Source organism: Rhinichthys klamathensis, unplaced genomic scaffold (genome assembly GCF_029890125.1).
Source record: "Rhinichthys klamathensis goyatoka isolate OS25496 unplaced genomic scaffold, OSU_Roscu_1.1 h1tg000369l_1, whole genome shotgun sequence".
NCBI lineage: Eukaryota > Metazoa > Chordata > Actinopteri > Cypriniformes > Leuciscidae > Rhinichthys > Rhinichthys klamathensis.
In genome coordinates, this window is record NW_026606877.1 from 630219 (window position 1) to 642674 (window position 12456).

Sequence of the window (12456 nt, forward strand, 5' to 3'; positions counted from 1 at the left end):
AAGCAGACTGAGACAAAAAGAGGACTAGAACAAAGATCAAAATCTTTCGAGATGCCGAGAGCTCCACGTCCGCGACTACCTTCGACTTGACAGAGACGCGAGTCACCAAGGGCCTCTCTCGATAGGCTGCTCCAGTTGCTGCAGGACAGCCAATAGGCACGCGAGCTGCCTTGCCTATGTCTGCCGCAACGCGTTTTACATTAATTCAAAATTAAGGATAATATTTGGCTTCAATATCTCGTGGAAAAGAGGTTTTCCCCTAGCGTAAGATATTACGCAGTACTCTTTCCCTCTTCTAGAGAGAACCGAGGTTACGTTAGTAACCGAGTACGTTTTCATTTTAAAACGTTTTAATTTACGTTTTAATTTGCTCACCTGTACTTTATTAGACAGGTGAGCAAATGTACATAAAACTAGTCAATGTTATTTAGTTCAACATGATGAAATGTTAGAATATGATCTGTATGTTAACGTTATTCTAATGTTGATCTAGCTTAGGCTACTGCTAGTCTCATACAGCCAACAAACAACCTAACTAACAACATTAAACACACTCAAATGCCGTTTAGTGTGATAGTGTAACTGTTAGAGCAAGTGAAACAGCGTTGCATTACCTCAAGTTTAATTAGTCTAATCAACTGACCTGTGAGTAACTTATTAATTCAGGACTTGCATGTAGTTCGGTAGAATGAAATGTTTTTATTCCTTTATATCCACGGGACTCGCGTTGCATGTGGCGCTGGTAACTTATAACGTTACTGTCACGGGTGGTGTATGGCAGGAATCACGAGGAGACGAGAAATTCCAATAAACAATAAACTTTACTATAAATCAAAACAACAAACAGGTACAGGCAGACAGATGGGTAGCGGATACAGACACCAGGTAACATTGACGAGAACCGACCAAGACAGACTGAACAGAGAGAACTAAATACAGATACAAACGACCACTAACGAGGTGAGGACAGGTGACACAGATGATTAAGACGATGAACAGGTGGATGATTGAGGGAGTGAATTCAGGTGTAGAGACAAGAGGATGCTGGGAAGTGTAGTGAAGATGACGAAGACAGAATGGTGCAGACGATGACTGTGACAGTTACGTCTCTCATTAGCAATCGCGCCCTGCTTCATACCACACTCATGTTAAAAATATCACTATATTCACTCATCCATAAAAGATCCATCAGCTTGACGACAAGATCCATAATTCCGCTTGATGCTTTGCGTCATCGATATACGCCTTTGTTATTGTAAGAGATTAGCGACCCCTGGTGGCCAAAAATTACATACTGTACGTTTAAAGGAGCCACCAAAGATGAGCATAACCAATGTCCATTACATTTGCAGGTTGACAAATTGTAGGGATTGAAGGGAAAATCATTGATTCTCTTGTAGTAAAATCCTTAACTCACAACAGGAAAAGTTAAGAACAAAGAACCCTAACTAACCCACATTCCTATTACCATGTGGTCCCGTGATAAGGTCTCCAACCTTCCAAACTGGCGCCTAGAAGTCTAGAGAGCAAATGGACTTTCGAACATTTATGGTGATAAATGGTCCTGAATGTCCATTAAACAGCGAATTCCCCCTCTTGAGACAACACCCAGACCTTCTTCACTCCCTCCTGACGGAAATCGGGCGGGAGAGGCGAGAACAGATGTCCCGTCTGCGTGCAATACACACTTACGCACACACCTATGTTCACACACACATACCTATGAACCCTAGGTTTCTATCTATAAATCGGTATTAAAACAGAGTTGGTGTATTAAAATACCTGTAACAGAACTATAAATGTGCAAACATGTCCTACGAATGTTTTCATGAATGTAAGACACTTATAAATACCTGAAAGTGTGCATTAAGAGGTAACTCTGCAATATTATGTCTGTGACGTGTGATGTTTGATATGTTTGTAATCCTAAAAATCTGATCTATTCATTAAGCTGTATATCGATAGCGTGAAATATATATAACTACCTATATATGCCATTTCTAAAGTAAGCTTAAGGTCCTTCTAGTCATAAAGATGCAAATTGATTCCGAATGACCCACTCGGGGGCGTAGGCTCTCTTCAAGATGGGCCATTATCATTGGCCGACACACCTATCCAAGGCGTGTTCTGTTTATCTTTAAAACCCCAAACTCAGAGACATTCGCTCTCTGTTCCCTGTTCCTGTATCCTGTGACCCGATGTAATCCTCGTGTTTTATTTTGTTCCTGTTTTATTTTGTCTTCGTTTTATTTTGCGTATAGCCAGTCTGTCCTTAGTGCGGTCCTCGAGATACCCACGTGCGTTTCGTTAGTCTTCCAGCATCCCAGCGAAAGGACTATCTTCACGCATACAGAACTGCATTAGAACTTTTAAATCTCCCGCGACAACCACGCTTGGAGGAATCAAAGAAGCCCGCCTCCTATTCCCAGGACGCCACGAGCTTGCTCCCACACCGCTCTAACCAGGTCTGAATGCAAACTGTTCCATCTAAATTTAGACGCTCTGAAGTGTGTATTCTTAGGCTGTCTCTGAGGACCTAACTGTGCTAGCAATTGTGTTTTTCCCTGTGTTTCTACCTTCTTTTCTTATTGTTTAAGTTCATTTTGGTTTCATATCTTTGTTTTACATGTAGTGTAGTTCATTAAACCTCATTTATACTCTATTGCCTCGGTGTTGTTGTTGATCGCATAACAAAGCCTCTTTAATATAAAGATCCTAGCTACAATCTGATAATTGTTAAGTGCACAAAACATTGTCAGTAAATTTAAGCTAAAATAAGACCACCAGCCATTGGTAACCTCTAGCGAAACAGCGCGGCGGACGTGCTGGCTTAACGAGGTATCAATCGCTGTGGTAATCTTAAAGATCAGCTATAGCCCTCTGTGTAGGATGTATATTCACAATTCCTCATAATTCGTGGGGTTAATTGTGTATATACGCCCTGAACAGACGTGTATGCTGCACGACCCCTCGTTGGGTGATTTATCTATGCAAGGACTCGGCTCAAACTATATTCGATAATATGTTGATCAGAGATTAATAACTGTTGAATATTTATCCCCACAATCATAATTGACTAAAGAGCTTATGACCCAGATTCCTTACATATATTATGGTGGAGAATTAAAAGGCAATATTTTAAGCTTTGTTGTGTGAGCAATTAATGCAGTGTCAATTTGGTATACCTTGTTGTGTTTTGGATTAAGAAACGCGAGCGCGCCGCGCATGTTGGAAGCTGAAAGTCGAGTTTCAGCCGAGCACATTACAAACTGCTAAATTCGTCTAAACGTTTTAGTCATTGTAATTGCTAAAATAAATGGCAGTTCATAACACTGATAGTCACTGTCGAAATGTTGAAAGTAAACTGTAGTTCATAACAAAAGAGATATTACCTCTGTAAAGACGTTTACATGTTAATATATGTGCTTTTGGAACCGCCTGCTTGCAAAACGAGAATCTTTTGAGCAGAGTCGAAGAGGAACTGAATACAGCGATGCTCCTGTAATTCAACCTAACAAGGCCTGATTTTCTAATCGTTAGATTAAACGAATAAAACTCCTGGTTTCAACTTTTGATTTAGCTAACCAAATGTTAAACCAGAACATTTCAATCATTAAAGTGCTAAATGATAAATGTATTGGGAGTTAAACCACAGACGTAAATTCCTGTAGGTACAGACACGTAAATGCAGTGAAATAATTCTGCCTCGTGAACCCGTGAAACATAGCACCGTAAAATCCGCCTGAATCTAAATTGTGTGCAGTTAAGATTTGGCGCGCCCCACAAAGGTACAATTGAAGCAGTGTGGTTGTGATTCTGTTGCTGAACACTAGAGCGCAGCCTTGCACCTCGGCCTCAAATTACCGCCACAACCTCTTCATCAACGTGAGCGCAATAGCGCCACCGTATGGACGCTCTCACATAAGGTCACTCTTTCCTGAATTTTCTTTTCTAAGTCATTTCTAATTCCTCACAGGAAGTGACTCACGAAAAGACGCCCCCTTCAGGGCCTCCAACGCTGAGTCAGCTCCTTGTGATTCTTGCATTCTGTTTGAAATTTCAGTCTGTTTTCAGTTGGGTTTGTTCTAAAGCCGTCATTGATAACTTACAGCGATCGTGATTAGCATTAGAAGTAATCCCATCCGTTAATTGTCATAGTCTCATTCAGATTTGGTCTAAAGAAAAACTTTGAAGGTAAAACTGAATTAAATTTTCACTTCACTCCATAAATTAGGTTACGAATAATTCTACTCGATTTCGTTTTCTGTCCAGATAAGTTCATTGATTGTCCCTCAGATAAATCAATGTCTTATTAAATATTTTTACCTTTTCTCTTTCTCGATAAATTAATGAGTTTGATAATTTGTTGTAATAAGTTGATAACTTCATTAATTGTCTTTTCTAAAAAAAAAATAAAAAAACTTTTTTTGTGTTTCTTCTCAATTTTTTTTATTTATTTACTCTCCCCTGCCGTCTCTTAGTGATATTTCTATCACGACTGCACCCGTGCTATTTAAGGTGTTATTTAACATCTCCGTACACGCTTAGTTGAATTGAATTTACACCAGTTGACTTGCAATTTCAATTAAGTTGTGTTCTACCAGGCTAACCACTGGAAAGTACCCCCTCTTGTGGCTCAAACCCGCCACTACAGCGTACTTACTCCTGTGTTTATTCTGCCTTACTCACTAACCCTGCTCCATAGGTTATTCTGATAACTGACAGCAGTGTCAAAAATCCCTCTCTGCCTTCTTCACTCGCATTAAGCAACAAGGTTTTGTATTTCCTACACACACAGATACTCCATTTGGGTTAGACAAAGTAAGCTTTAAGTAATTTTAGACTCACTTTTCTCTATCACATTTGGTATCCACAGGTAGAACTCCCTTGCGCTGGTGTGATCGGACCGTCATTCCTGGTTGGTTTCCAGTGAGCGGGGCTGTCTGGCCGGCGTAACCAACGCTTGCTGTGGGTGAGTCACGGAACTTCCTGGCTCTCCATTGGTGCGGCACGCAATAAGACATCAGCAATTTGGCGCTCCCAAAAGGGGGAGACCCACCACGCAATAAGACACAAGGCAATTTCGGACCCAGTACTCAAAGCGGGGCCGCTCGAAAGAGGGTTCTGAGGAAAATTCCTCTTTGCAGTGTCGTAAGCAGGTGACCTCCCCGGGAGTGCCGGTTGTGTTAAAGTCTAGGTTGTTTGAGAGGGCGCACCGTGGTTGACGCACAGTTGAGGCCGTGGACACCCCGGTTAAGTGCTTGGAGCGACGGAAAGATTGTCCCCGACACTGGCTCCAGCTAGTGTGATTTCAGGTCACCCCAAGCAAGCTAAATTAAGGTAAAGAAAGGTCATCCCCTTAGTATAAGCCACCAGAATATTATATATTCTCCCGTGACATGTAAGAGTGTCCACCCCTTTCCTAAAGAAAACCACACATAGTCGGCTCAAGCCCTCTTAGTTCCCGTAACTCTTTCTGTGCTACTGTTTACTCTGTTTTAACAGACCCATTAATTCCTATTGTCTAATCTCCCTTTAAGTTTTTTTTTCTTACTATTCTTCTGTTAGTTCTCTCTGCCTTGTGTGAACTGTGCCTACCAGGTCACCCAGAGACGAAGCCTACAGAGACACCCAAGGAGAGCTGAATAACAGACTGACAGCCGAGCCGGTAGCACCAACAGTGACCTACTAGGCTCCGGCCCTGTCAAATCTTTATTTAGGCCCTGCGCTGACCTAAACAATTTGTCCCTACCTAACTGTCTGCAACAGTTAGTCAAAGTACCGTAAACGGCATCGCCCGTATTAAGGGTATAAGCGCATAAATTGTAGAACAACTTTGCATTTGGTCTGTGTGTGCGTGTGTGTGTTGTGCTCCTCTCGCCCGCAGTGAGCCAGTATGTCCCGGTCTCCCAGCCCAGCAGCCCACTGGGACAGCCTCGAGACATGGCTGAATGCCATGACAGCCACCGTCCTGCCCAGGGATACCGGCGACTCCGAGCCCCGGGATCAGGCGCAGCTGGACACCGACCTGGACTTGCTGATGGGGCATGACCCAACTCAGAGCTACAACCACAAATAATGGGCCCGAATCATGGGAAACCTGGCCCATACGCTCGTCGCACAAGCCCGCCTCCACGAAAGACACGCCATCAACCTGGAACAGGAGACGGCAACTCTGCGGCTCCAAGCGGAGGAGGCCCGGCGCGACCAAGCAAAGACCCAAAGTCGGCTAGACCAGCTACTACTCGAGAACGAGGAGCAGGACGAGGAGGAAACGGACTCAGAGCCACGAAAGGAAGTAGAAGAACTTCAAACTGCTCTGGAAAACCTTCGTCTAGACACCGACCAAAAGGAACTAAAAGAAAGAAAAGCCAGAGAGACACTCACCGAAAAACTGCAACAAGGTGAAGCTCTCCTTGAGAGAGCAAACAATGAACTAAAAGAAAGAGACGCCAAAGCCAAAGCCTGTGAGAAACACTTGAAGGCGGCCAGAGCTGAAATAAATGAACTTATCCAGCAAAAATAACTTTATAAAGATGAGCTCGACGCTGTCCACCGGGAGTTAAACTTATCACGGCATGGCCTTTAAGGAACTTGACAAGTTGGCCCGGAACATTCCTACCTTCACCCTAAACCCTGCCGGAGGCCATGATGTGCATGCCTACTTGAAAGACATTGACTTCCACTTATACACTGTTCCCCACGTCACCCCGTGGGACAGATTATACCTGCTTCGAATTACGTCCAGTCGGGACGTACGCAGTTTTCTGGATCGCCAACCAGATTCAGTTAAGGTGGACTATCATTAACTGCGACAGGCATTCATCAGGGAATTCTCTGATCCAGACACAGATCAAGGACTCATCACCGCGATGAGCCTCAAGCAGGCACGATTAGAAACTCCGCAGGCCTTTTACACTCTTATCAGACAGGCCTACTTTGGGGCAAGGAATGATCCCGGGATGGAGGAGGACTTTAACTTCCGAACTTTGTTTCTCCAAAACCTGCATCCCACAGTGAGCCATCACTTAGGGGTCCTGGCCTGCCCTCGCACAATGAGTACCCAGCAACTGCGAGATTTAGCCCACAAAGCGTTTATCAAGCAGAAAATTGCTTCTGAAAAGACTGTCAAAACTCCCTCTATCTGCCCTATCACTGATCAGCACTCAGAGCTGGCACTAGAGGGCACCCAACAACACCACACTAACAGACTTTCTAATAACGAGTCAAGACCGTTTCAAGCCAGCAGAGGGCAACGCAACCGCGAGGGTGCTCGTCCTAAGCACCAGAGCGGGCGCTCTGAAAGATCATACGGCACCCCACGGCCCCCCCACAATCAAAAGGGGGGGGCCACGTGGGAAACCAGCCGACGGCCCAGACAGAGCCGAACTCCAGCGACAAGAACGCCTAGTCCAGACAGCCCGCACCGAACTCCCTCTCGGCAGGCCTCACGCAGGTCCAAGTCCAAATCCGAACCTGCTGCAAAAGAAACAAGTGAGTCCACGTCAGAGACCGCAGAGATCCTGAAGATTCTACAAGGGCTTCTTCACAAGAAAACCGACAAAGGGGACAAGCCAGACTCCTTGTGACTAAGGGTAAGGAGTAACACCCTTCCTGATAGCCCTCCTACTGAACCAAGCACCACGAACACTGTTCTCCTGACACAGACCACAGAACCAGCTGTCACAACACCAAGGGACAATGACACCCACTCGCTGCTATTGTCAACCGCACATCCAGATGCGGACAACCAAACCCATCACACCAGTGAGCAAACCCCTGAGATACCAGAAAGTGCGGTTTTGGTTGTGTGTCTCCGCAACGAAGCCCAAGATACCGACCCTAACTGTTTGTCTATCACCACACAAGCCCCGACACTAAAACTCCTGGGGAACCTGGTCGAAAAAGGACTAGCACGCAAACTTTATCTTTCTATCACAGTGGAAAATGTGGTGAAGCTCGAAGCTCTGGTCGACACCGGATCGGACCTCACTTTGATATCAGCCGAACTCTTTGAAAGACTCAGATTTGAAACTAACAGACAGAACAGAACTCTAAAATCTCAGAATTGTGAGCTGAATGTGCGATCTTACAGCCAAACTGACATTTGGCTTGAACGAATAGCTCCCATTCACTTAACACTTGGTCCCATGGGTTTATTACACCCTGTGTACATTTCACCAATGGACACGTACCCCCTCCTCATCGGCAAAGATCTACTAGATCGCTTCGAGCCCCTGCTGGATTTCAGACAACTGAAAATCTGGGCTCAAGTGCGAGAACCCCTCCCCTGTCAGCCACCCAGGTCAACTGAGCCAGACTGTCAGGTCACAGAGGTCACGGGAACTTTCGCCGCCAGCCAGGGAGACACAGACTCAGCACCTGACCGAGATTCAAGTTCGTTACTCTGCACTTTTCAACTCACCAAAGACTCTGAGTCCTTCTGCCCCAAGGTCAACACCGAACTACAGCTGAATGGTCTAACCACCACAGACATTGTTCTCGCTCTATGGGCCGACAATTCTGCTGTCAGCCTGTCACTTTTCAACGATCTAAGTAAAGTCACGCCAGACCTTCCTTCTGCCAGCAAACGCACACGTTTCCCTTTGAACTCATGCCCCTCAAACCTGGTGACTGCAAAAGGTATCTGTGCTTTGAACTTGAACTGGAACCATCGGTGCCTAACTCATTACTTCTTGATCATTACGGACCTGCCCCACGATGTCTACATTGGAGCAGACATTCTGATTCGCCTCCAGGCTCATGTAGATTTTATTAACGAGGTACTGTGGGCCCCACTGACTTTACAAACAGCTGTTGTTCCGACACACACTGACAATCTTCTGTCAGGCCAAACCATCCCAGAGGTTTGCACCCTAATCAGCGAACAGGCAACTGTAGTACCTGCTTACACCAAAGGGGTCGCTGTTCGATTGAACATACGGTGTGGCCAAATCCTAAACCACACACTGGGTTTCTTTCAACCTTCGCCCGAATGCCTTGAACTTGGACTCACACTTGAGGCCACACCCCTCACTGAAGTGTCATCTCGGGCCATCTACATCCTTTTCAACAACTGCATTGCAGTGGACATCACAATTCCAAAAGCCAATCGGCTAGGATGGCTAGTAAGCCATGACTTTCCTGATTTTGAACCTACTTTACCTGTCATTGGGCCAATTCCAGTTTCAATGATACCCAAAGGGTGCACAGACGACACACTGCGCACAGTACCTTTCAAGATCATCTCCATCGCCTCTGTCATGCCGATGGACAAAGATCAAGTCTGCAGAACGGAACTGACGGAGGACAAACACCTTGCCGTCTACACAGTTTCCAAACAACTTACCTGCGAGACTGATGCAACTCCTGCACCTTCGCCTGCAAACACAACAGGCGATTCACCCACAGAGGAGCCATATCCAGGTTTTGAGTCCCAAGTTCAGCAAATTCTAAAAGACGCCGATGCAATCAATGAGGATGCAGATCTACAAAGACTAAGACAAGTCCTTTACAAATTCAAAGCGTCATTTGCCAAAGACTCTCTAGATTGTGGTCTCACCCACCTTCACACCGTGCGCATTCCAACGCCCCCTGAGGCTCCTCCCACCTTCGTCAGGCAGTACAAGATCCCCATCGCATCACACGAACCGGTGCAAGAAATCATTGACTCTATGCTTGAAAAAGGTGTAATTCGCCCTATGCAATAGCACCTATTCTGCTCCTATCTGGCCGGTAATCAAACCAAACGGCAAGTGGCGACCCACCATCGACTACCGAAAACTGAATCAACAGGTGCCACTGTCAAGATGGCCCATGACCCAGCTAGAGCAAGAAATACCCAGAATCAGGGCAGCCACAATCTTCTCCACACTTGACGTGGCCTCAGGGTTTTGGACCATACCTGTGCATCCAGATGATCAGCACAAGCTTGCTTTCACGTTCGGTAACAGACAATTCACTTTCACCAGGTGCCCATTCGGCTATGCTAACTCACCCGCCAAATTTAACATCTTCCTGAACAAAGCATGCCCCGATGCAAGGATGAGAGGCAACCTCATCTATGTGGACGACGTGCTGATGAAAAGCACAACAGTAACCGATCACCTGAAAGAAATAGACTATGTTTTGAACCAATTATCAGCTGCGGGAGCCAAGATTGCCCTCCACAAAGGACAATGGTGTCGAACCAAGGTCAACTACGTGGGACTACTGATCGGGTCACAGGGCATCGAACCACAGTCCAGCCGCATTCAAGCTGTTCAAAACATCAAACCACCCACCAACCTCTCAGAACTGCGAAGTTTCCTGGGGGTGTGCAACTACTCACGGCAGTTCATCGAAAGCTATTCAGACATTGCAAAGCCTCTGACTGCCCTGCTGAAAAAAGACTGCCCGTTTGTCTGGACAGCCGTCCAGGACAATGCCATGACTGAGCTGAAACGTCACCTGTGCACAGCTCCATGTCTGGCTTACCCTGACCCACAAAGAGAATTCTACTTAGAAGCCGGATTCTCCAACCACTGTCTCAGCGCTGGCCTGTACCAACGACACGATCAAGACAAAAGAGTTGTAGCACATGCCAGCAAGACACTCCTTCCACCAGAGACTAAATTCTCAGACTGTAAAAAAGCGCTGCTTTGCACTGTATGGGCCATACAACGGTTCTCCAACTACATTGGAGCTCAGAAAGTTATCATTGAGACCTGTCACCAGCCTGTCATGTTCCTCAACAGCCAACGCATCCGCGATGGCGTGGTCACCAATTCCCGCATCGCCACGTGGTTGATGGCCCTCCAAGGGCGCAATGTTGAGGCAAGATATGCCCAGAACCACAAGTCAGCGCTAGGCAACGGCCTGGCTGCCTGCCAGAACTGCTCTGATAACGCACCACCTGTGACAGCTAATGTGGAAGAACCACAACCAAAGACGTGTCACAGATACTTCGAAGACAACACGTGCCAAGATATGCCCACAGCTAACGTCGATGGATGTTCCTACAACCAAGAGGGCATCCGCCAAGCTGGCGCGGGTGTGTTATGGGTCAATGATCGGCCTTGCCCACCTCAACACTTCAAGCTGGGGCCTCAGTCATCACAATATGCTGAGGTGGCAGCCATTCTCATAACCATGCAAATCTCAGCGACCCACAACATCAAAGAACTCCTGATCTGCACAGACTCGAACTATGCCAGACTAAGTTTCACATGCCACCTCCCAGGGTGGAAACAAAATGGCTTTAAGACTTCGAACGGTAAGCCTGTCAAACACCAACACTTGTTTCAGGCATGCGATGACCTAACTAGACAACACGACATGATCGTCTACTGGAAAAAGGTGAAAGGCCACTCCAAGCAACCAGGCCTCGATAAGGACATGAATGACCAAACCGATGCCCTTGCCAAGACTGGCGCACTGCACGGTAACCCATGGTCACCTCCAGCCCAACCACCGGCTTTTGATGTGGCAGCACTAACCCGCTGCAAACGTACCTTTCCTGCCGCACTGCCCGCCTCTCAGCCTCTCACTCTGACCCCGCAGATCTCAAACAACGACATAGCGGACATGCAAGCCACTGACATCTCCATAAAGACTTTCCTAAACCACCTCTCTGACCCCTCCAACCACCCACTCACACAGTCTGATCTCACTGACAACCCGTGCCTCAGACGACTGCATGACATCAAGCACATGCTGCGTGTGATTAACGACATTCTGTGGTATACACCTGATGACACCACCACGCCACGGCTGGTGGTCCCACCCAACGACACCGCTCAGACCATGGCATACTTCCTGATGAATCGCATCTTCTCCAGATTCGGATTGCCAATGAGTGTCAACTCAGACAGAGGTACTCACTTTACAGCTGAGATTATGCAGCAGATCTGGAAACTCCTGGGGGTCCAAGTTCATCTGGCCAAGTTGAACGTTCGAATCGGACTGTGGTCAGTATGCTGAAAAAGTATGTGGCTGCCAACCAGAAAGACTGGGACGTGAAACTCCCGCTGGTGTTAATGGCTCTCAGGGCCACCCCACAGGACTCAACTCAGGTGTCTCCCTTCGAACTAATGACTGGACGACAGATGGCACTTCCACTGCACCTGCTGTATCAGCCAGGAGACTCCGGTCTCATCACAGCCTGCACCACTCACCAGTACCTCGATGAACTGCACCGGCACCTGAAAGCAACCTTCGCTTTCGCCCAACAACAGCTTCAAAAGAGCGCCGAGGGCCAGAAAGCATACTATGACCGGAAAGCGTCACACCAGGAACTAGCCGTGGGTGACAGGGTCTGGTATTACAGCTTCGCGCAGCCACCACGCACAGCCTCCCATCGGCTGTCAAAGAAATTCCTACCCCATTGGACAGGACCTCATGAAATTGTTGACAAACTTTCTCCGGTGGCGTACCGAATCCAATTGAGCCGGGGACAGAAAGACCCAGTGCTCAAAT

At 46.7% G+C, this 12456-nt stretch overlaps 1 pseudogene; it reads left to right on the forward strand.

The window, feature by feature from the left end:
• The first annotated feature begins 5896 nt into the window (after positions 1–5896).
• On the forward strand, positions 5897–7589 carry LOC130069500 (uncharacterized; annotated as a pseudogene).
• Positions 7590–12456: the final 4867 nt, after the last annotated feature.